We start from the raw sequence: 26,318 nt of genomic DNA on the forward strand, positions 1-26,318 counted from the left end.
TTCTCTGAGTTTTATAGTGTATCTAAAGTGACCAGAGTTACAATGCTGGGAGCAGAACTGCATCCCTCTTCCAGTACTGTCCATCCCTTGCTCATTGGGATGGGAAAATGTACCATTGCTGATTGCAGCTCCTCCTTCCTAAAGAGCACTACTTGGCAAATCATGGAATCATAGAATGCTTCGGGTTGGAAGGGACCTTTAAGATCATCTAGTTCCAACCCCCTCCAATAAGTAGGAACATCTCCCACTAGACCAGGTTGCTCAAAGTTGCATCCAGCCTGGATCAGCGCTTCTAGGATAGTGGGGTCAAGAACAACCCACAAGATAAAGGGAAAATTTGTGTTGGACCTTTGTATGTTTTAACTTACTTTTTCATCTGTGCTTAAAAGTGGTGTCAGAACAAATTGGGTGTTGTATGCCAGGCACCTCCTCTTCCTTTGCCTTCTCTAAAAATGCCAGGTTCTCTGGCAGCCTGTAGCTTCCAGGGTGAATTTCCCATTAGAGTGCTGAAGCTAGAACTACACCACAGTTAACTCAGAAAAATGAGGGTAACTGAACTGCAGTATGCTTGAGATAACAGGAAGCATACTTCCAAATATTTTGACTTTCCGGTTTTTGATTAGGGAAATATTTGATTTAGTTGGAAATCCAGTTTCCCAGCAAAACAGTCTGTGGAACAACGTTATCAAACCCAGGTCTTAAATATGTATCTAAAAAAATTTCTAGCAGTCTTTGTTTTTTTTTCTGAGCTTCTTATATTTAAAATTAATGGTTTGTTTAACCTGAAAGTCTGTGCATGACTGGAGAACTGGAAGAATGACAGAGAAATCATGCAGGCAAAGTCAAACTAATTTGAGAGGTGAAATGGGTTTTATTTTGATTCTTTCTTGCCGCTCAATTGTGTGGACATTTACACTTGCGTGGCACTGACATAAAATGAGAGAGGAGTTCTGACAGGGCAATGTTATCTTGCTCCACCCAGTAAATTTAACAGCAGATTTGTGCGAGATGGATTTCATCATTGTGGAGAAACAGTTTAAAGCATCAGCCTCTTCCTCGGTTAAATGTATTTACGACAGTTATGAATCTCAACAGCTGAAATTCACTGCTGAGCACCTGTGCCCTCTCCTGAGTAATTTCAGTGACTAGGCCTCCTGCCAGCCCTGTGGCATCACTCAGGTTATTGCTGCCATCTTGAAATATTCAAGCACTGCTTCAGTAGTCGTCTTCTCCACCCTGTTCCCTATAGGCACTGCCTGGCAGGCCATGCTGAGATGGTGGCTGATGAGCTGTGAGTCCTGGGCAGGCTGTGAGTAGATCTGGGTCAGCAAATGTCTATGCAAAGCTGAAGACAGTAGGGACTCTGGCCTTCATTCTTTTTAATTAACCTCTATAGGAAGAAATATCTGAGAGAGAAAAATGTTTGCTACCATGTCCTGTAATGCAAGGATGAAAGAGCTGCCAATCTAAGGGAAACTGCAGAACATAAGGAAAAGAGACTGCTATCCAAGCATAAGGAGGAGATGTACTATCTCCTTTTGTTTTCAGAAGTTAAAAATGTCAGGCAAAGACTGAAGATGTGACCCTTCCTCTTTAAGACTTCCTTAAGGAAGATTTATTGAAATAGAAACCTCAAGAAAGAAAAGCTTTCTCATTCTTTAGTTGCAGACGTATGCATGAGGACAGCAGGACATGCAGCTGCTGCTGCTTGCAAGGCAATGACCCCAGATTGCACAGTCAGCAACACAGTGTCACCTGTGCCCCAGCACAACCGCTGGCCTGCAGCAATGTGAGCTCACTGCCAGCATCTCTGTGCTGCTGTTGGAGCTGCTGACTTTAAATTTTTTTCTGACTGCTTATGGCAGTGGAAAAGTGGACATTTGCCACGGAGCTTTGCAATCACACATAAGGAAATGAAAACCACTATCACTGCATGGGGAGAATGATGTCCTGGTACAAAAGGTGCCTGGGTACAATAGAGGATTCTGTGCAGCACCCAAGGGAAACATAGTTAGGAAATTTAAATAAATAGCTGCTTGGTCTCTTCAGAAAAGACATCAGTGAAAACATTTCTTTGGAAAAAGGGTATGTGGGTGGCTTGGCCAGCAGCATTATTTCAGTTTTGTCTACTGCAGGGAATTGTTTTTTTCCCAAACCCCTCCAGCCAGCTTAATTTAGAGCAGATTGAAGTTATACTATGGGCTATGCTAGTATTAAATGAGAGCCAGGACTGTGGAGGTGAACTTCAGCAACTCTATCTATTGGGTGTTGTTTTGAGTTTGGATCCCAGGAGCAATTCATTAGAAATGTGATGTAAGTAACTGCAATTTGCACAGTGTGAAATGCAAATGCAGGGAGAAATGAAAAGCAGTGGGCAGAGCACTGTAAAATAGCATGCAGTTTTATCTTATTTCTTTTAGCTGTCTTCCCTCTTATTCCTTCCCTTTTTTGCATAAAAGCTTGTGTCTATTTTCTGACTGGTTTATTCTATGGAACATACATCACTGCACGTCATCTGTCTGACCTATTAAGCTGCCTCCCTGAACTGCTGCCAGCACAGACATATAGTGATGGGTAAATACCCTAGAATCACTCAAGACATTCCCTAATTTTAGAATTAATGTCTTTTAATCAATAGCATGTATTGGACTTACATCCAAGTGTCTAGATGGCCATTGTGAAATTATTGAAAAGCAATAATCAATTAATCAAGTTTTGCATGCTAGATGATGTTTAACACAGCTATGTTTCCAGAAAGTGCTGGTCTTGAAGGGTAGAATCCAGAGAGATTTCAAAGAAGGAAAGGAGAGGAGCTCAGCTTTGCAGTCTTTAATTGTGAGGGCCCAAATGATGAGCATGGATCCCAAACTCTATGTTGAGCCCTACTGCTGTCCAAAATGTTCCCTGGCAGCAGCAGCTTTCCAGGCTGGTTCCCACACTATAAGCATGTGAACTAGGAAACTAAGTGGAGGTTCACAATATGTAGGAATGCAGGGTGCTGAAAGGCTCCACTGTGAGTGAGGCATCACTCTACACTCCCATGTGAAAACATGATTATTAAAGCTCCCTCTCAGTATCTCAGTCTTGTGTTCTTTTTCACACAGTCCCTGAAAATTTAACCTTACTTGAATACAAGAAGACAAAACTTTCCTAACAAGCTTCTGAATACTTTCTGGATCTTGACTGAGGAAACAGGTTGTTCTTCAGACCTGCTCAAGGTCTTCAAGTAGGTGCTATCTTAGTGTGGCTTACCAAGCCAAGGTGCTGCGTTTAGAGTCCAGTCTCTCACAGCTCTTGCTAGTGCCAGTGGAGGGAGAAAGGCTTCTTGTGGGCCCTTAGTAAGGCTCCCATACTGCAATGCCCGTCAAGCCTCACTCTTTCCTCTCGTGACAGAGACAGCTATGAGAACAATCCACATTATTTCAGAGCCTAATTTTGGTCCCAGTATATGTTGCTATTTTCTGCTGCCCACCGTGACTCTTGCTAGAGCTCTTGGTTAGGCCAAGTCTGCAGAGCCGAGCTCATAGCTCTGCCCAGGGCAGATAGCAGCCTGTGTTTAGCCCAGCCCCTGGCACTGCACAAGCACCTGGCTGCACTCCGAACTTGGTTCAGGAACACTGCAGCAGATATGAGGCTGTGCTGCTGAACACAAGTGTAACAGTGATGGGCTGCCATCATGGCAGTGTTGTGTTTTCACAGACTCTGTGAATGGCAGCAGCTGAGCACAACAGCCCGTGGGGAATGATAAGCTAAAGCTTTCGGATATTAAATCTCCTCTGAAATAGGCTGTGGCCCTGCCTGGTGCCCAGGCTGTACTTCTGCATTATCTGCCTCTCCAGACAGCAGAATGTGGCAAATACAAAGTCACTGCTCCATTAAGATCTTTGTCAGTCTTGCACGTCTGAAAGATTTGGAGCAGACAATCTCAAGCTTCAACATTTTGTGCTAGCTTTTAACAGCGGGTGCTTAAGGCTGTTCTTACCCCTGGGGTTCAAACCAAGGGGAAACAGATTGGATAATTTGAGATTATACACAGAAATAATGGTCCTTAGAGAACAAAAATCAGAAGTTAATGTAAATATTTTATTTTCTGTGTAGATCACTTATATTCATGCTAAACTCTGGGATTTTAAAAACATCTGACTCCTCACATTCAGGAGTTCTGAATAACCGAAATGTTTGATCACTGTGATTTCAGTACAGCTGAGTCATTGCTGATAGATTTTTTATAACTAGTACTTGTTATATGAAAGAAGTGTGACCATGTTTTTGTAACAATAAGAAATACCTTATTCCTTGGGCAGCATTTACCTGAATTTTCACCAGTTGAAGGCTGGACTCAAAATGATGTGCATCTCTTCATCTGTCCCACACAGTGCTTTGGAATGGGGCTTCCTACCAGCCTCCCACTGTCTATTAATTAGCTAAATCCTGACAGGTTTAAATGCTGCTTCTGGAGCCCCATAAGGAGCAATTCTTGTTCCTCGGCCTGCTGATACAAGCAACCAGTGCATTTGTTTGTACAAGAGGTGAAGCAGAGGAGTTTACACTGAGTCCCCGTCATTGTAGTCCAAGCTCTGCATCTGACTCCATGTGATCTCTGAAGTCACTTTGAGTCAGATTTTTGGAGGTATGAAGGTGTCAGCAAGTTCTACATGTATCAGTAATGCTGTCACATCTGTTGCCTGAGTAAAAATAGCCTTACTTGCAACATCATTTTGTACCTGTATAGCTGTACATCTGTATATTCTTTTTTTTTTTTAACATAGAAATATGATTTACTAATGACAGGCAAACAAAAAGGAAGCTATAGATGTTAAATAAAGTTTTTTAATATTGCAAGAATTTTAAATTTGGTCCCAACTTGTTGTAATTTGTTTTAAAATGAAGAGAAAATAATTCTGCATATGTCTGCATTTCTGATGCAGTGCACTTTGCTATTTGGAGCTTATACTGTCGAAGTTCTTAGAAGTAAGAGGCTTCTTCCTCTGGAGGTGAGCTCCCCAGCATCTGAACATGCGTGTTAGTGAATGCACACACAAACACAAATCTTTATGTATCCATTTTATTTTCTTTATTGAATGCTCAGAGTGGGGCTGTGTGGTTTGAAGCATGAAATTTGTTTTAGTCAGCTGAAAATTAGACATATATTCTAAACTGTGTTTATCTGTTCAGAGTTTCTGTACTCAGCTGGGAGAGGCAGTCAACTCCAGGAGGCAGTTCATCACTTTAGGATTAATTTCAAGGGATAATTCACTTGGATTGGATACGTGTTTTTCTGGTCATTAAAACTGGATGGAGTAAATCCCATCCCAAGCGGCTAACACTACTACCCTGAAAAGTTTTCTGAATACCTTTAATTCTTATTACGATTCTTTAAGATATGAAGATATGCAGTATTTCAGAGTATTTTAGTTATAAAAGAATTGTGAAAGTGGGTCAGATGACTTTGGGAACAATACAGAGATGCTGTCCAAATACGCACAGATGAAGTAAGGGATGTCAAAGTCCACCTGGAGTTGAGTCTAGTAATGGGCATGAAGGACAACAAGAAAGGCTGCTACCAGTACATCAGCATCAAAAGGAAAACTACAGAAACCATTTGTGAGTGGGACTGGGGACAGAAATGTGATGGAGATAATAATTCTGGAAATGATTTCTAAGTATGAAAAATAAGAAGCTGTCTGGGAGTGGTCAGCATGGATTTATGAAGAGGAAACGTCACCTGGCCAAACTGACAGTCTTCTATGATGTGTTGACTTTCTCAGTGAGAAATATGTTGATCATCTCCACTTCTTGTGTCTTTGTAGACAAAGTGATGAAGTACAGACTTGATAAGTAAGCAGTGAGGTGGACTGAAAGTGTTGGCTTTTAGGGCTCCAAGTAGTGTGACTGGTGATACAAAGCCTGGCTGGAGACCAGTCAGTAGTGGTATATCCCAGGTGTCAGCACTGGGGCCAGCCAATACTGTTTAATGTCTTCATTATCATGGAAGATGGGACAGAGTGTACCCTCCACAAGTATGCAGATGATGCAAAAGTGGGAGGAGTGGTTGATAGATAACTGTGCTCCCATTCTTAGGGATTTGGACAAGAGAGGAGCCTCATGCAGTTCAACAAGCAGATGTACAAACTCCTTTATTCCAGGAGGATTTATCCTATGCACCAGGACATGCTGGGAGCCAGTTTACGGAAAAGCAGCTCTGCAGGAAAGGACATGGGTGTCCTAGTGGACACCAAGATGAAGGTAAGCCAGCAATATGCCCTTGAAGCAAAGAAGGCAGATATATACAGCACTGAAGGTTACAGTAGGAAACGCTCCATCAGCAGATGAAGGGAGGTAGACCTCTTACTGGACCCAGCACTGGTGAGACCACATCTGTAATGGTGTCCACTTCTGGATGCCCAAATACAAGAAAAAGGTGTACATACCAGAGCAAATCTAGTGATGGTGCACTAAGATGATAAAAGGACTGGAGACAGAGTCACATGAGGAGAAGCTACAGAAGCTGGACTTACTTAACCTTGGGAGGATCTTGTCACTGTGCATAAATGTCTCTTGGGAGGGTATAAAGAAGATGAAGCCAGGGTTACTCAGTAAAATAAAAAGAAGAAACAGTAACAAAATGAAATAAAAGAAATTCTATTTAAAAATAAGAACAACAACAACAACAAAAAAATCCGTGGAAGGGTGGTTTTCCACAGATTTGATGGCCCAGGGAGGTTGTGGAGCCTTCATCATTGGAGATGTTCAAAAATCAATTGGACATGGTCCCGAACAGCCTGCTGTAGCTGGCACTACTTTGAGAAGGGGAAATGGAGCAGGTGATCTCCTGAACTACCTCCCAGCTTCAGCTGTTCTGGGATTCTGTGATCATAGAGAGGCTTAGGAATTCTCAGAACTGTGGCCAAGCTTTTCTTTGTCTCTCAGGTCATTAAGAAAACAATAAAAGCTCTATTCTGTGCTGCCAGCCTATGTTTAAAGTACAAGAGTGTGAAATTCGCTGAAATACTGTAGAAATGGAAAATATGTTGTTGTTGTGTTTTTACTATTAACTTGAAATTAATTTGATTTTTTTTTATTATTTATTTATTTGACGACAAAGGAGTAAATTGCTCCTGACTGAAAGGTCTGTTCACAAAGGGAACCCACAAAACTGTTATAGGATAGCAACTTCACAAAGGAACATCTGTTAAAGGAAATGACCTGCACAAAATCATTGCAAGTCTGTTGTTCACTAACTGGCTACCTATTGAGAACTAAATGATGTAAATGAGTTATAGTCATTGGCTTTTCATCCCCAGTGAATTGGGCTCAAAGCCCTAATAAGACACCAGGTGAAAATGAGTCTCTAAGGCCTCCCTTCTAAATCCCCTGTTATGCACCATATAAATTAGCCCATTAGCAGGCTCCCCTTGAGGGAGAAGCTGGACTAGGACAGCAGGTGTGTCCCATAATTGAGATGCAGCAACAAAGCAGAGCATGGCTTCTGTACAGTGCCAAGGAGTCTCATGCTAGCACTGCTGATCTGTAACTTCCATGAGCTCTAGACTGGCTCCTGGTTTTAGCAGCTCCATCTCTGATACATTAGGAGAGTTGTACAAGGGGAAAAAAAATACTTGAAGGCCAAACAATGCAAGATCCCCAGGTATAGAAATATTGTCTGTATTAATTTGATATGGGTGAACTATCTGGAAAACAAGCCAAGGATGGTCTGCTTGTGTTTTTTCCTGTTCAGAGTCCACTCAAACTGACTATTCTGTGAGAGGAAGAAGAACAATCAGAGATTGGCATGCTGTGTTGCACAGAGGGTGTTTCTTTCTCAGCCGACGTCAGTGGGTCAGTGAGAAGAGTGAAGTGAATTGGATAAAGTTCTGAAAGGGAAGGGCTTCTATGAGCAGAAACAATATGGATGGGAGAAGAGTAATCTCTGCAGTGTATGATGGGAAAATGAGAGGTTTATCTAAACTTTCAAACTTTTTGAGATTAATTCCTCTACTATGTTATGACATAGCGTTCTCTGATCTTCATGACAGAAGGGAGGCTGTCTGTCCTTCCTTCTAGCAGCAGTATGGAACAGGGTCAGTGGAGTTCCTGCAGCTACCTGGCAGCTGGCATTTCCCAGTCTGCCATGCTAATGCAAGATGTCACCAGCTCCAGGGTAGACAACAGTAGATATCTATTTGATTCAAAGTTCAGGGCTCTCATACTTTATCTATTTACTCAACAGAACACCAGAGCAATATGGTTGCTGTCATAAAGCACTGGGAGAGGGTTTCCTGGTGGAGATGTATGCATTCAGAGTCACATTTCTATAGCTCAGCTGAATTATTCCTGTTGACAAAACAGAGCTGATGTGTTGAAGTGGAGAACTGATAAAAGCAGTAATACTTTGTTTGCTCTTATCAGCAGCTATTTACAAACTTGCCAAACTGGAAAACAGTCAATTTGTTTTTCACCTTTTGCTTAACGATTATAAAATTCTGATTAGAACATAACCCTTCTACCCTGATGGTGATTAAGAGACTATGTCACAAAACTCTCGATTAAATTGATGTGTTCACTGCTTTAATCTTGGGGAAGCAAATTAATCTCTCCTGACATTCTGATGGCTTTATTGGGATGACACAATGAATTATATTGGCAGAAGGATGCAGATGAATTCTAAAAGCAGTGATCCCAATTAGCTGCCAGTGGGTAAACCCCAGCTGCCCTTCAACCCTTCAAAGATGATACACTGGATTCTGTGCAGACTATCTCCTTTGGATCTGACAAAGCAAAGTTAAAGCAGATATTTGAAAGGTATTCCTAAAACTAAATAGATATCTGTAAGTCTTGGTGAATATTCATGAGCATGAGCCTAAATTTCTTTCAGAAATAGCCTTGAGTTCGTGAAAACTAGAATTGTCTTTAATAGAAAAATTGTCAATATGTTGTTCTTTGTCTCCTGAGGCAAAGCCAAAGAGAGACTGTCTGAAACTATTAACATGAAGAGTAATGACAAGAGAGAAGAGATATGTGAAGTATGAGGATTAGGAAAAGAGAATTAATCTAGACTAACTGGATAGCAGTTAAGCACGTGTAGTACAAACAGACACAGATTTCTCTAACTTGTCCTGAATTACAGTCTCTCAAATGTCCTAATCATCAAGCTGTAGATTCAATATCTGTAGTTCTTTCTGGCTTAAACATAATTGGGTAAGAGAAAAAGTGATCCCTGGTTTTCTTTATTAACTATCTTGTTATGGATATATCTCATTTTTTGTTCTTTTTATTAACTTCAGAGGCCCCATCCAGTGCAAGGCTACCCAAGACCCATAGAGAGAGCGATGCAGATTCATTCTGCAAGAAGTGGGTGAGACAACCAAATGAGCTCTTCCACTGAAGGACCAGACACAGGCACAGACATCCTCATTGAGAATAATGTGTACCTAATTCGGAGAGCCTCTGTTTCTGCAAATTAGTATTGTCTGCAAATAATAAACAAATGCATAGGTCATTAATACCATACTCATGGAACTTTGAGTGTTTCAAGGTCTCAGCCTCTGAATAACCTTAGACACCCTGAAAATATCATTTGGTCCTGTTTGTTTGGTCTGTAAGGGATATTATTGTATCTGCAGAAAGAATTATACTGAAGATTTTTACAGGGTTGTGGAAAACTCTAACCTTTTTCATTGTTGTTAGAGAAGGAAAAAAAGAAACTGGAAATCTCTAAAGGTGTGTGTGTGTAAGGAATTTTGCTATGTAAAACAAGGTATTTTTACTTGCTTTGTATCGAATTGTGGCATGTTTTTTTTTCTTGATAAAGAACCAGAAGAAAATGGCATAGCATGTATGGCATAAGTAACATTGTACCTATTTTTCCTTGTTGGTTTTTGTTTTTTTGTCACACAAATGCATGACTACATTCATAACTGCACATACAACAACTCAACAGCTGAATCGCATCCTTCTGTTGCCATTTTGATTTGAATTGAGTAGGAAATTGAAGATGATATCTCAGCTTTTTACTGTTGAATTTAACACCATTTTTGTTTCTCAGTGGTCACTTGGCCAATATTTTGTAATAGCAGCAACAGGTCATGATATGGAAAAACAGGATTGCTATGGAAAAACTATTATTAATTTGTAGTAATTTAAATGAATTATATGGTATCGTGTAACATCAAGAAGCTTTTACAGAAGTTATTCCCAAGCATGCTTCATATGAAATTCTTATCTTTCAGAGGATGATCACATATGCTATAAGCAATCATAAGCCTTTTATTGAAGAAAGCATATGGTTTGGTGGACTCCCAGCACAGAAATCACATAATCAGTGGAAGGTCTAGGAACCATTATAATACTATTTTAGTCCTTTAGAAGAATCTTAGATAGGTAAAGACGCTCATTCATTCATTCACTCCACATGTCCTTTGTACAGAAAAGCAGTTCAGCCTTATGTGGTGGTCAAATTCAATTCTTAAGGCTAAACAGTGCTGCACTAATATATCAAAGAGGTTAGTGTTACCTGAAGCCCAGCAACAGGAACTGTGACAATATCAGAGTCCACAACCTCAATTCTTTAATCCAAAGAAACAGCAGATTACTGTTTTCATAAATCTTTAGTCAATGCAAGAATAAAGATGCTATTGACAGTCATATCATAGAAAAATTTTTAGTCTGTCCTTCTACCTTAAGGCAGGATGAGCAATACATAAACCATTTCTGGCAGATACTCTCTAACCTGGTTAAAGACCTCTGATGTGGTAGACTCCAGCACCACCCTGGGCAACGCATTGTTGTACTTCAATGTCCTTGCACTGAGACTTCAGCAGTGTGAAGAATGTATTTAAAATTACAAGAGAACAGAGGTAACAAAGGAGAGCAATTGTTAAAGGCATAAGCCAACTGGGGGGAGGTGTTTAAAAATAGGATTCTTTTATGTGGATTATTACATAAGGGACATCTGAGGGTAGTGGGATGACTTAGGCTTTGAGAATAAAGTTGTTCCTGTGGAAAACAGAGGAGGTTTCTTTCTTTTTTACTTCATCCCACAAAGTCTGGCATTCTACATTATTGGGAAGGCTTGGGAATGCAAAAGAAATGATATCCTTTGATCACAGGCCTAACACTAAACAAATCTAATGAGGAACTGAAATTATAGATGCGGTATGAAGGCTTAGAGTACTGCTCATGGCTAGATTAAAGTGAGAGTTCTTGAATAATTCCTTATTTCATTTCAAAGAAAAAAATCTTATCTCTCAGAAAAATCAAAACAAGGAATAAAATACTTATCTCTGACTTTTTTGTCTAGTTCTGCATTGTAGGCCTAGATGTAAAGAGAGTGTTTACAGCAATGAGTCACTAATATATTCATTGGAAGCCAAATTGTTCTGTGAAAAATGCTGAAGTACAAAAGCAATTACCATTTATCATTATATACAATGGAAGTAGCATTATTATCAAGTGATAACGTCTTCTGAAATAATACATTTGCAACAAAGAGAAAAGAGCAACTTCTGCCTTGCTATTACTGTTATCTCTAGAATGCTTATATCTTTTTTCTTTTGGATGTTTTTGCTGTCCAAATGAATTTTGACCTTAGTAAAGAGCACAGTTTTCCAACAGAAAGTTAATTTTCCATAATAATTAAAAGCATAGCTATTGTAACCTCTGGGTGTGCAGAGTGAAAACATTTTCTTAAAGTCAGTCCTTAAGCAGACTATAAGCAAGGGAATGCCCAAGTGAAATTCAGTTACCATGCAGCAAAGCAGTGCCAGCTCTCTGTATCTCTATATCCTACCAATTACTTAGCAGATCATAGGATAAGGGCTGCCCATGGAATGGTCCAAGTGCACCTTGCAGCCTGTTCTAGGGTGAGAGAAGAGGACAGATGGGTGCAACGAGGTCTAGCATGATTTAATGAATTTATATAGGTTGGCTTAACAATGGTGATCAATATATTAGCTTAAGGACCAATATACAAGTCTGGGATCAAAGAAGCAGGAGCCTTTGTCTGATGATAAGGCAAGGAATGTCAAAGGAAAATGAACTGGCACATATCTTTTGCCATGTAACTGAATATCATTTTATACAGCTCAATGCTCATCAATGTAAAGTCTGTATTTGGGAACTAAATGGCAGAACCTGAGACACCTCCAGTAATACCATTGCTTTCTAGGAAATCCTGGTGGAACTGTTGAGGTGATCTGCATAGTAATTTGCCCTGACAGCAAACAACATTTCCTGTAGCTGCCCATATATTTTGTCGGGGTAGCTAGAATGAGTTCTGATGTGCCACCTGAGTGGAAATGACCTGATCCAGAGTGGGTACATACACCAAGCCGTGGATTTGAAAGCATACCTTCACTTTCTTTTTCTTTCTTCAGTCTCTAGGTCAGAGAGTAAATCCATCTGTTTTTGCACCCTGCTGGCAATGTTTTTTGAATCACTGAAGGAAGGTGTTGTGCTCCTTCCTTGGCCTGAGTGAAACAGGTAAGGGAAAGCTGACACTACTGCTTCTAGAATTCATCCTTTAGGGGTCTCTCTAAGCAAATTCTCTTCAGCTGGTTTCTAGATGCTTTGAAGGGTCCTTTATTAAAAGTTTCATGCATTCAGGCAGGATGGTCTATTTGTTTGATCAGAAATAGTTGAAGAGGAATGACTGCCATGCTGCTATCTATGATGAAGAGCCTTGGGAAATGACTTTACAGTTTTTAGCTTTCTGTTTCCACTTGCACACTTTTCTGTAAAACCTGAATTAGGGAGGGTTTGATTTGGAAAAAAAATGTACATTTTAGTGCCATGGAGCTGCAGAGGAAAAGTACTATGGAAAACATATCTCCTTTAAGGAGAAGCATTATGTACATAAAACTCTACATTTCTAACTTTTCAATAATTGCATCTTTATACTTGTACCAACACCTTTTATTCCAAGGAATGATTTAAATCAGTTCTGAAATTCAAGTTTATCAGAACAATAATGTCTTACTAAGATGTTGCGTAACAGCGTATGATAGCATAGAATTTTTTGATGTTTAATTTCACTCTGTGTAAAGCACATTTCAAGAAATTCTACAATTTCTGTGCCCTCCTGCTGTCAAGAGATAGATTTGATGATGTTTCTTTACTGCTTCCTCTCTAGAGCTAAGCATCAGCTCTAATGCTAGTGTATTGTCCTATCTTTGAAAAAGAGTTAATGTAAATATTTTATCAATACAGCAATAAGACAAACCAGTTGTTTTCAAAAGTTAAATTCTATGTGAATGCCCAGATCTTGTTTGTTCTTGTCTGCCACCTCTGTTTTGGATACATATTTGGCACCTACAAAATTGTTTCTACAGCAAATATTTTCTTCCATGATAATGAAGAACTGTGTGTATAACAAGTATAAAAATCTCCAGAGATTTTCTTTTTGAGATAATGAATTTTTAAGTAAATTGAGAATTTAGAAGTATGGATTTCTGCTGGAATTTTTTTTAGCACATTCTCCTACATTTAATATAATAGATCCAAGAAGTATATTTATTCATTGATTTGATGACAGAAAGACTTCCCCTTTGTATGTTCAGCTTTTGATAATAAAATAAATTATTGATGTGGCATAAAATGAATATACTGGTTATCTAAAATACCAGGTTTTATACAAATTGTTAGTAAATATAATTTTCTTATCTTCCTTTAAATTCCACAAAATTACACCTACTCAGGTTTTAAAAGATATATCCATTTTGTATTTCTAATATACTTCTTTGCTATTGCATTTGGAGATGTCAGACATCAGTTGTGTTAGCTTTTTTTCCTATGTTTCAATGTTGTTTCTCTTAAACTGTGTGTCTTTGTGTGCACGTAACTGGAGATAACAGCAAAATACAAAATTACTATAAATAATACTCTTTTTATAATCAGATAAGATACTATATATATGCTCAGCTAGGTTTTAAATGCATTCAGCTTAACAATACTTGTTCCAAAGTTGCAGCAATCTTTGGAAACCTGCAATGTCAAATATTAAATTCTATTGAAGATAAGTATCCTCAATTCTGGAGATTCAGGAGTACGAATTAACTTTGCATAATTTCTCTTAATGGACCTACAACAAATTTAAAAACTTTCACAGTCCCTAAAGCTTTTAGGTGCTGCCAGCTTATTCCTGACCCATTTAAAGAGAAACTTAGAACACTTCTTGGCCAGGGAAATAGATACATACCCTGTGTGACTAACAATGAATTCTGCTGTGTATAGATACAGTCCTTTATCCATCTCTGTCTCTGTCTCTCTTTGCCCATGTTATTTATTTATTATATATTTAGCAGTGTGCTCATCTCTTAGCTAGAAGAAAAAACCTCTACAGTCACCTGTGATCTGTAACTATATGTCTTTTAAGTTTCATGTGCTTCTCCAGAGTATTACTTTTCCTTCAATTTATTTTTGCTTGTTGGCTGTTGTCTTAAGCATTGTACAGAGACAGAACAGGAATTAATTCCTTCCCTCTGGTATTGGATACGTGTCAATTATTTAATATGGAAATCCTGTTTTTACCAAGCAGGCAACATAAAGGTCAGGATATTTATGGATCGCAGCTGAGCTGCTCTTTCTTGTACCAGTTGATAAGTGAATTGAGGAGGATGAACCCAGATCAAATTAATGTCCCACAAAGCTCTCAGACAGGCATCCCATCTCAGAGACAGGGATTTCAGACTACTGATTTAAAAGTGGTTTCTTAAGGTGCTTATTGCCATGGTAGCAGCTAGCACCCTATGGACCAATCAGTTTTCCTCTCTCCAAGTGAGTGGAGCTTGCCACTTAATTTAAGTGGTGGATTTCCAATTCTCCTTGTTTTAAAATGTAGAGTTGTAGTCTCTTATTGCATTGGAGATGCAGGACTTCCAGAGGGGATGTGCAAAATGGCATAATCTATGCAGCGTAGCTTGGAAAACTTCACCTAGGTACCAGAAGCTGTAGGGCCACAGCTTAGCATCATACTGCATGATGCTGCTAGTTCAGAGTTACAGTTACTTCCCTTACCTTCTGCTGCCTTGCAGGCAGCATGTAGAAGTTGGAATTTGGACAGGAGTGATATACCAGGATCTTAGATTAAAAGGTTGATAGCTGGTTAAGGGGAAATGGGCTATTAACCAATGCATACTGGTTCATCAATAAGGAAGAAGGGGGAACTAGACTGAGAGGGTTGATTAGCTTTCTGTATGGAGGGGAAGAAGAGGTCACAGGAGGGTCTGTGTTTTGCATTGTGTCCATGTGGATCCCAGTAGAGCAATGGAAACAAAGGGGCTGTTCTGTGGATGAGGACACAGCTGGCTAGTCTAAGGCTTCTCAAAGGAAAAAAATCTGACAGGCTTCTAATTGGTTTCTGCCACTCTTGAGGGATCTGTGATATCCATGCATATTGAGAACAAAGAACACAACTTACGGAAAATACTTAGAAAATTTTTAGAAAACAGGGAGGTCTTGTTTCACCAAAATGTTATTCAGTAGCACTTGCAGCTTTACCTGACAGTTTTAGGTATAATTCATCTTTCATTTCAAAGAAAAAAATCTTTTCCTTGTCACTCATGGTAATACCTATGAGTACTACAGGAAAAATGGCTTATATGACACCACAAACATTGCAGAAACTCATTTTATTTCTTTGCAATAGTAAATATGCAGTTATATGAAATATGGTATTAGCTGCTGTCCCGCTATATCACTTTTTCATTCTCCATGTAATGTTCAAGGCAAATATCTTGAATGTTCTTTAGGCATTTTTCTGCTTCCTCTGGAATGTGCTGCATGAGCGTTTTCCACTATGCAGTCTTTTTATTTTAAGCTGGTCAAATGTAGGAACCATTAGGTAGAGGAGAGGGCAAGTCATGCTGAAGTAAAAATGAACAAGGAATGTGATGTTTATGTCACCTTATGGATTTTTTCCCATATCACATTTAATATTGTCTGCTCCCAGAGTTCCAGGTTAAGGGCAGGGTAGTGTGAATTGATAGAATATTGAAGTGAGCAGAAACAGACTGGAATATGATTGCAATTTCATGTGTTTCATTAAGCCATGGTTTTCCACCCAGTTTTCTTCAGCAGGGCGTTTGTTAGTACGCCCTATGTGACTGCTTGGAGGAATTAAGCATCTCCACAAGCTGCAACAATCATGATGTTGTATCACATTTTGGGCTGAGGCATCGATGGGGCTTTATTCTGGCAGAGGCTGATCAATACATTATGTTTCCTTGAAAAAATGCAGCTTGCAGGACAAACTCAGCTTTCATAACGAAGTGCCTTTGTATTTGATTGGTTTGTAAATATACCTGGATAGCATGCATAAGGAATGAGGAATAATGAGCACTCTGGGGATCACATCATCACATTCTTTATCAAACAGGTTAAGGGTGCAAGAGTTCTGGTCGGTCATATGCTCTTAGCACTGAATTAGAATTGGAGATTTACATCAATTGTAGTCTTAATTCAGCCTAAAGATTGATGACAAAAAGCTCCGTGATGGTCTTGTGAACTAAACTTTGTGTTACTTGGTACATGTATGCCATGATGAATTTGAGGACTTCAGTCCCTCAGTCAAAGAAAGAAATTTGTGGGAAGCTTGTGTGTGTGTGTATGTGTGTGTGTGTGTGTGTTTGATTACTAATGCTCCTTGATTTCTAGTTTGACATTGGTAAAGCATCCATCAGAGCTGTTGTGATATGAGCATTCTGTCAGTAACACTGCCAAATATATGCAGCATCAAATCTTTTACCAGTGAGAGAGAGAGAGACTGGAGGGAACTGTCACAATTACAAATTATCAGCACCATCACCTCCGGGCAGTGGAACTGTTGTTTAGGGAATTGAGGTATCCCAGTACTCTCCTTTAGAAGAGACAGACAGGGCTGTTAGAAAAGAGAGCATCATGCCTGAGAGCCAGGCCCATAAACAGACAGAGAATTAGAGCTGCAAGCAGCTGTGCTGACACAAGTCGGCCTTGAGGCGTGTCAGCATGGCATGTGAAGACAGCAGCCAAATGTTCCTTGCTGTGTCTGTACCCAGCCGTGTGTTCAGATGCATTGCCTCCTACTTCATCTTTGACATCTTGAGGTATAGATACTTCAACACCTTACTTCTTGACCTTTCAATGGCAGGCAGTTTGCTTGTTGAGGACAGAAGTTACAGGTACAGTCAGATGGTATTCATTCTGCTATTTATTAATTCTGCTATTTATCAAAAACAAAAAGGAAAAATGTGAAATGATAGCCACCAGCTGGCAGAGTTTGAAGATAATTCTTCTTGGAAGAATCCACTTTTTGACTGGAGGAAGACAAGGGAATGTTCTTGTGGATCACATTGCAGAGGATGGTTTCTTCATTGTTTAAATGGGGAAAAAGGTATATGGAACAAGATTGGGAGGTCAAGGTTGGTGTGAGCAGGCAATTGGAGGGTGCAAGTTAAGGTGTGTGGGGAAAAATGAGGTGAGAAAGGGAGAGAGTGCAAAGCCCTTCGTTCATAACAGAACAAGATTGGTGGGCACTGTGCTGAAGGAAACTCTTTTCCATACATCTAGTTTCCCAATAACTTAAATGAGAAACCATTTGAGGAGGCTTTCTTGTAAGTTTATCAGTACATCGTATACAGTGCAGCTTTTGCAGTCAGAGGAACCTACTGTAAAATATCCTATTACTTCCTGACAGAATAAGAAGAACAGTCATTTCCAGAAATGAGAGCACTGAATAATTATAGGGAATGAGTTATGTATAATGTATACACACTTTTAAAATAAAGATTACCTATGCTGCAGATATCCATCTGGTATTAACTTGACTGAAAGTAGGAATCTGTTCAATGGCAAGCAAACAAGAATCAAAACAGTGGTAGAGGTGAGGATCTTGTAGAGGATGATGAGAAAAAACTATCAAAAGAGAAATTAAGTGAGAAAATTCCTTGGCTGCCAATGTCATTAGAGGTGAAATCTTACAAGGAAATATCGTGTATAAAGATGCTGCTATTGAGAAGCAGGACTGCTTTGTGCAAGGAAGGAGAGAAGGGGAAAGTTGGTCAGAGCTGAGTGGATCATGAAGAGTGGATACAAGCAGGCCTGGTTTATTCCACCTAGCAAAAATGTCAGGTGGGGGAACTTGGAGAGAGAAATAAATGTGTAGGGAATCTGAGATCACAAGTTGGCTGAAACAGTCATTAAGTGCAATGATGTCATCATGTCATCATGAAGTCTTTGAACTGATGTTTTGCCCCTGATTTTGAAGGAAATGTAGTAGCCAGGCTCTTGCACAGTAAAAGATCAGAAGACAGAAACCTTGCCTCAAACCCTGTTATACAACCTGCTGTCATAGCAGGCATAAGCCATGATGGCAGCTGACACTCCTGCTATGTTTTCCAGGACAGTGTATGAATTATCGTATGTAACACTAGCATCAGATCATATGGCCTGACCCAGAGGGAGTGCGTAAAGCCTAAGCAAAAACTTCTCCCTGCCCTGCGCTGATTTTTAGGTATTGTGTTGTAGCTATCACATTTTTGGGACTCTTTGTGCTAAATTCATGCTCGAGGTGCTATGTACTTGATTCTTAAAGGGATAAATTATTCTTGTTAAATGGTTTATTTATAAGTTGATCTAGACATTTTGCTTGTCACTAGCTCCCAAAGAAAAATCATATATACATATATATGATATATAAAACTATTAAGTTCCACTATCAGCTAATGTTATTGCATTACTGAACCTTGGAAACAAAGCAATGCTCGGAGAGCTTGTCCAGAGTGTCTGAATGATGTGATTTTACTCAGAATGACCTGGCCAGACTGAGTGTCCCATACATAGACCACATTGGGCCTAACCCTTACTGCTTTTCACTGGCTGTGCTCATGAGCATTGTATAACATTTTATCTGGAGGTACTTTTGGTAATGCTGACTCTTAATAAGAGCTTGGATCAATCGTACTTGATCTCAGTTCTAATTATTGTCATTCATCAGCCTCATTAGTTCCCTGATGCTGAGATGGTCTCTTCTACTGCTCCACACTTGTTACCATAAGGTAATTTGTACTGAACTTAATTTAGTTGTTTCTAATTGTTCCTTTTTTTTTTTTTCCTCTGTACTCTTTGTATTTGAACACTTGTCTGAAGATCTTACAGTATATGACTTCCACTTTTCATTCCTTCTCTATATAGTTGTGGATAGTAGTAGCTTCAAAAGCATGGATTAAATAACTCAATTTCCATTTGAATTTAGACACTATGGAATCTAGATTCTGATAAAGTCAATGGGATTTGTTCTTTCCAGTGCCTCAGTCATATCAGCAAACAATCTCTGAATTGTTTGGGTGATGAGCTTCCACAGATTTCATCAGCAATTGGACCCAGATGATCTAAGAATGTGACTTAGGTGCAGGCCTTCAGTATTTTGCTTGGATGTGTTTTCCCTCTCATTTTACAATTGAAGAAATGGCTTATGCTGTTGCAGGTAAATTCTGTTGGCGTCCTGATCTCTCTGTGCGATGAGGCTACACACTGTCTCTGGAGGACAGCTACCCTTGGACAATCACTATCCTGGGACTTCTTATCAGCAAAAATCCTATAAGTAATGTGGTAAGTTCAGGTGAGGGCTTTCACTAAATAATTTGTACCTCTTTCACGTTAGCCTAGCCAACTGCCACTCACCCCTCAAAGTCTTTCCTTCTAAGACAGCTGCTACATCTCTTTAATCGACTTTTTCCCTTTCTTCTGAGTACCCTCTCATGTACTAATAGCTCTTTGGCAACAGGGCTCAGCACAGGGCACAACAGTCCAGGTGTGACTGCACCAGCACAGTATTTCTTATTCAACATTCAGCAATATCATTAGTCATCACTGCTTGCGTGTAGAGGGCAAATGGAGTGATTTTTCCAGTCCAAACAGTTATATGTTAAGGCTGGCATGTAGAAGCATGCAGCCTGTAAAAATCAGGTTCATTATTTCATTATCAAGTCTAGGTTCTTCTTTCAGCCAAACATTCCAAGATAAATAAAAATCTATGCTTTGCCATTTTGCTGCTGCATTTTAATATGAATTTCTCTGTGGGGGCTGAGGAGCTGGTATTCAGTGAATGTAGTTAAACCACTTTTCTGTGATTATAGTGAGAAGGACCTACTGAGATCACAAGAAAGCAAGCCTCACATACAGGGTGTGGTTTTTGTTTTTTTGGTGCTTTTTTTTTTTGTCAGCTTATATTAAAATTATAAATAACTGCAGGAAAACAGGATGTTTAGGAGAATAAAAATGTGCATTATTTCCTTCATGACATTGCTTCTTCTAAACTGACAATAGCACTGTACTATTTGTTCTCTGCAAGTCATCAAGCAGAGGTTGGGAAAGTGGATGTCTGCTCCCTAAAGCAATTTGTTTTAGCAATGCTGTTGAAACTCAGTTCAGAATAATCTTTAATATGAATGAGAGGCTGGAACCACTTGAAAAGGCATTTGGAGTTTTTTTCTAGCCCTATAAACTTGCCTGCTTCTTGTTTTACTTATTCATTCATCATGTTTCCTGCTCCTGGCAGTTTAACCTTTCTGTGCCATCCACAGGTTCTTGCCTGGAACGTGCTAGGAATAGCTGCCCCAGTTTGAGGACTTTGCTCTCCCTGTTGCATCAGGCTCAGTTCTTCATACCAGTCAGAATCCATGGGACTGTTTCTATCTCATTGCTGCCTGGCTGCAATCGTGCAGCAAGAAGTGTCACCTGAATATGACTGAACAGCTGGCTCATCACCCAAGAATGAGTAGACAGACTAGTAGGAAACCAGTGATGATTACAGATGAAGGCTGGTTTACATTCAGTACATCACAGTCCTTCTATTTGTCCCAGAATGTGAAAGATTGCTTCTGTGGGACAGATACTTTTCCTCTGTCCAAGAAGCTGGAAGTAATTTAATTAGGGAAAAAAAGAAAAGTAGATTTACTTTGTTTTAGAGAAGGAAAAGGATTCTGATGATTGCCCAGCTTTCATTTAAAAGGGAAATCTGAAGGTCTTAATTCATTTCTTGTTGGGATGGCAGGAATATTCATATTCTGTTTTAGTTTAACATGCTGTTTTCATGTAGTTTAAGGTTAAGATATCTCTTTTGCTTTCATCTTGATTTCCGCTGAAGTAATCTGCTACTTGTAAAAGGCAAAATGCAGGAGAGGGAATTGTGTAGGCACTGTTGCCCCCTCTTGCAAAAGTATCAAATTTCATGCTGCTTTCTGTTTCATTTAAACCACAGCTCCTGGAAGCAGGTGAGCACATGAAGTTTGCATTTTTCACCTTGTTAAAGCAGGTCAATTCTAAGCCTCACAGCAGCATAAAAAGGCTGAAAATAAAGGTAGAATGCATCTCTACTATTTATCAATTTCTTAAAATCTCTGCCTTGAAAATGATTAATGTTTTAAGAATTGGTTGTGGACAGATTTGAGAGCATCTGGAATTAGTGATATTAACGATGCAAAGGTGGTACTCAAGTTGTTCATAGCAAAGAGTTTCTCAGTCGTCTTCATCCAGGCAAGCCAGCTGCAAATGAATTTTATCCTGAAATAGTATTAACTGCTATTGTAGCACATTTTACAGAAAACTTAAAGCTTGTCAACATGGCCAGGGGGACCTCAGTCACATCCAGGTGTCTGTATTTCATAGAATCATAGAATTCTTAGAGTTGGAAGAGACCTTTGAAGGTCATCTAGTTCAACTCCCAGTGCAGTGCAGTACAGGTTCAAATGTTGGAACTGTAACTACCAGGAATGGCCTGCATATGTTTGTGTTGGAGCAGAGTGGTGTTAGGCAGCCTAGTTTGCCTCTTAAGGTGTTTATTTTGACAGCTTTATGACCCCCATGTTTGCTAGGTCCTCAGCAGCTGAAGCTCTTTCTTTAATTTCCTGAGAAAGCCCATGTTCCCAACAAAGCAATAAAAAGTCATGTCTGATGAGTCCTAAATAGCACAGAGAAGTCCAGCTGTACCAAATGGCACAGCGTTCCTGTAAAAGTGATCCAGCCTTGCCTGCTTCTCCTTGCAGTTAGCTTTTGCATCATTTTTGATACCAAGAGGTAGAATTCGTGATTGCTGTCCCACAACATGGCTCTGCTGTATCTTGTATATACCTTGTAGGACATCATTTGGTGGGCATGGTGGTGATGATTGGACTACATGATCTTTGTGGTCTTTTCCAACGTTAATGATTCTATGATTCTTTCAAATTCCTCTCTTGTGACTACCTGAGTTGGGCAAATTACAATCTGTGACTTCATTCGAGTTGCAGGAAGACTCATCCTAAAGATCAGAGGACTTGTGTTTACATGATGCTAAAAGTACACATCATGTAATGCCTAAACTTACTGGTAATACAATTTATTTTTGCCCAGCGTTGTGTGTTTAAGAAGCCTAATTACCTTTACTAAATGATAAAAATAATCTTTATATACTTAGACACTTCAGTTAGTAGAGACACAATTTTTTTTTAACGTTCATTATTTTGGATGTTTATTATGACTTGTAGCTTTAAATACAGCTAAAATATGCTTTGCCTCCTGTACTAAAATGTAAGGTGAATGTATATGCAAACGATATGAAGATCAGCTGGGTTTTCTTAGAAAAGGGAAAGTATTAGAGGCTTTTATTTAGCACATGGTTAATGCTTTAAAAATTAGGGTTTTATGAAAATCATCCTGATAAGCATGTTTGTCATGTCTCTTCAAATCATACAAATGCTTTATACCCTGTGGACTTTCAAATCTTGCTTTTTAAATACTCTGTAGCTTGTACTGAAGTAATCTCCAACACTAGGATTTTGACTGTTGAGAAAATAATTGCTTCTTCTGTGATCCTGATATGTAGCTGAATATAAAGTTATCCTGACACTATAGTCTTTTTCCCAAAAGCCACAGATATCCTTCCTTTCATTTTATGGCTTCTGTTATCTTCACCCACCTTGCAATGAATATCAGAGCTATGGGTCTTATTTTAGATTGAGTATCACTCCTGATAATTAGGAATTCTAGCCTAACGGGTGGTAGCCATTTTATTGCTTGCTTTTTACAATGTCTAAACAGAACATCAGAGCTTTTTTCTTTTTATTAGTAGGTTTTTATTTTTTTTTATTTTTTACTAGAAAGAGATAAAAAGAAATGAATAGATTGAGAACTGGTTAAATGATGAGTCTTGTAAAACTTTGCTTTTCTTTATCTTACCCTTAGTCTATTCAGAACAGAAACTCCTTGAGAAAGAGTTGAAGTGTTATTAATAGGGTTTCTATTAATAGACTGCACTTTGCATTATTTTATATGCGAGCCTTATACGAAGTTCCTGGGACCAGTACATGAATGAATTAAATGAATTGATGAATTCAAAGAAATGATAACGACATACTGGAAAGACTGCTTCTTCTGAACAGCTGAGGGAGCTTAAAGATGTTGGTATTCAAAATACTGTAAGCAGAGAACAGTGTTAATTTCCTTTTACACAAACAAGAAGAGAAGCAGAGCTTGCTGTGTCACTGCCTCTGGTTTGGCAAACCTTGAATCATGCAAGAAGGTAGCTGAAGAGCAGCTATCCAAGAAAATGGCTATAAAACCTTTTATGTCAATATCCATAGGCTTGATTGGGATCCCTTCTGCCTCTCCAGCTGGTATGTTGGTGGCCAGAGCACTTACAGAAGATGTCAGGGGAGTGGGGTGGGCCAGGTCAGGTCTGGTGAAACTCCTGCCAATTTTCCCAGATCCTAATATCTCATTCCCACTTCTACTGATAGCCTTTGTTCCTGTCCCACCCTACTTTCAGTAAGCTCTTTCTTGCTGCTGCTTGTTGGCAGAACTCCACCCTTCCAGATCTTTTTCATTTGTATTATTTGCCCTGTTACTGCTGAGTCTCCCTTGCACATGCCTCCCTGAGGGTCTGAAAATTTCACCCTGTCTTATTCACAGCAGCTGTTCTCATTCCAGGAGTCTGTGTGAGGGCAGCCAGCATTGCCTGCTGTAGGGAAAAGTGCTTTAATCATCTTGAGTGACAGGAAATAAAAGTTGCTTCTTCTTAACCCTCTCCTTGCAATGGGGAGGGTTACTCTGCAATGTGAGGGTCTGTGCCTCAGTTCATGTGTAGACTAATGTGCGTACATAATTAGCCCTTAACTTGCTCTTCTGTCTTTTTCAAAAATACTTTCTACAATTTCACGCTCATAAATCCACAAGTGCACATTCACATTAGCTGAATGGTTATTTCTAGTTATTTGTTAATCATTTATTAATAATGGTTCCAAACATCTCCTCCATTGCCTGTATAGCTAAAAAAAATCACCTCCATTCTATTATCCAAAAGCTGCTGTCTACGTTTGTTGTCTTTCTGTAAATATGTAATAGCAGAATCTGGATTAGAAAACCTGGACAAAATTCCATCCAAAATACAGCTTGAAAATGGGTTAAGTTGCCAAGTTGGGTACATATCACCATCATGCTGTGTTCTCCTAAAGACGGTTCTGTTCAGACTTTTCTCAGAAATGACTTTTGAATTAGTATTTTATTTGGGGGTCATACTACAATGTAATAATATAAAAATGAGTTGAACATGTCAGCCTTTGAACATTTTCCTTTGAGAATTTGGAAACGCACAAACTTCATTCCTGTTCTGAAACCAGTGAGGTAGCAAAATATGGAAATTCTTCATGAAACAAATTTTATAACCTCTTCGTGTTAATAAATCTTGATCGTGCATGCTCAGTTCAAGCTATACTCCCTTTATTTCAGTGAGCTCACATGAGATCTAAGATATCAAATTCTCCTGAAGTGCAAACAGATGGGTGAAACACCACTGATTTGTAACATGAAACTTTCCCCACCAGCCATCTAGGAAAATTAATTTTCACAGTGTGTGGAACTGTCATGTCTTCTCTGCAAGTCACTTTAGTTGGAAGCAGTTGAGCCCATTCAGTGGTGTTTTTCTTTTTTTTTTTGTAACACTGATCTTATGTCAGACCACAGCTCTTCTGATTTTGGTTTTGGTGACTGCCTATTTTAACTCTAATGAATGTAGGATAATTGAATAATAGAATACCTTGCATGAAGCTGTCCAAAATGGCTGAACTGTCTATCTGAAAAACTCGTCTTGATGGACTCTTTTGGAGCCTTACCTCTGTCTAGAATTATTCCTACTTCTTTAAGCTGTCCATCTGAAAAAAGAAAATGAAGAATGAAAAAAAATGCACCCACACTTTCATCATCACATGAAAATCAATTATGAACTATTTTAAGCTAATGGCTTTAGCACAAAAGAAATGATTTTTTTATTTTTTTTTCCCAACTCTGACTAATATGCTTTGGTCTAGGCATTATAATTAATCTTAATTCACATAAGAGGTAAAAAGGCATTTTTCAGTGCTGGAGTTTTTCTACAAGCTCTCTGCTTAAATAATTATTTCTTAACTTCTCCAGAACCAGTCTACAGTGTTCAATGTCGTTCCAGTTGCTTCTCAGAGTGTGTACATTATATCCTGATGGTCTTTTCTTCTTTTTTCTCTCCCTCAAAAAAGCACCTATGTCAAATACATTGAAGCTACCAAAAGGAAAAATAAAATAATAAAGAAAAGATAAGAAGATGCAGGCAGTTTTCTAATCTTTGATTTTCCTTCTGCTATGTCTGCCACCATAGCCTGAACTGCTTCTCCTAATATCACTGCTCATAGTAAGAATACTGGCAGTTTTGGAGGAATTCATAGTGGTTATTTCTCCTTCTGATGAAGGCTGCAGCCTACACAAAGGTGTCTCATATGCCAGAATGTATGTTATATCCAAACGCATATCTCTAGGGCTATGGACAGTGTTAAAGATTGATGGGTACTGTCTTACTGAAACATCAAAAAAACTTAATGAATCATTGTGCTGTCCCTGAAACATCAATTTAAGAACAATGAGTTTTCCGCATGGGATCAGATCACTGATGTGTAACTTTAGAGTCTTACATCTGTCTCTGGCCCTCCCTCTTAAGTCACCCGGCCTATTCTGTATTTGGTCAGGGAAGGAGTTTCTTTTCTCAAATAATGAGCTCTCTCCTTTTAGCATTCTCTTTTTATTCCATGTCACTGAACATACTTTACTGAATTTGGTAATAGTAGTCATAGTCATACAAATAAAAGGGTTTGCACTGAGATTTCCTACTGGATCTCTTTCTCTTGGGGACAGTACAGCTATGTGTCAAAGCTTCAGAAAAGCAGACAATTCACAAAAAAATGTGCCTGGTGTTTGTATAAATTTGCAGGCTTGTAATTGGGATAGAGTATACAGATTTCCTGGGATATATCCATGCCATTTTCAGACTTAGATCTGATACAAAA

The 26,318-nt window shown here is 39.0% G+C and overlaps 1 long non-coding RNA gene across 1 annotated transcript in view; it reads left to right on the top strand.

The window, feature by feature from the left end:
* The window catches only part of LOC116217324, a 186,464-nt gene that overhangs the window by 148,988 nt on the left and 11,158 nt on the right, over nucleotides 1–26,318 (top strand). The window contains exons 4-5 of the long non-coding RNA XR_004161734.1: nucleotides 12,375–12,480; nucleotides 19,457–19,581. This is a non-coding gene — a long non-coding RNA (uncharacterized LOC116217324). The remainder of the gene's footprint in view (nucleotides 1–12,374; nucleotides 12,481–19,456; nucleotides 19,582–26,318) is intronic.

The sequence above is a fragment of the Meleagris gallopavo genome, chromosome 1, assembly GCF_000146605.3.
Source record: "Meleagris gallopavo isolate NT-WF06-2002-E0010 breed Aviagen turkey brand Nicholas breeding stock chromosome 1, Turkey_5.1, whole genome shotgun sequence".
Classification (NCBI taxonomy): Eukaryota; Metazoa; Chordata; class Aves; order Galliformes; family Phasianidae; genus Meleagris; species Meleagris gallopavo.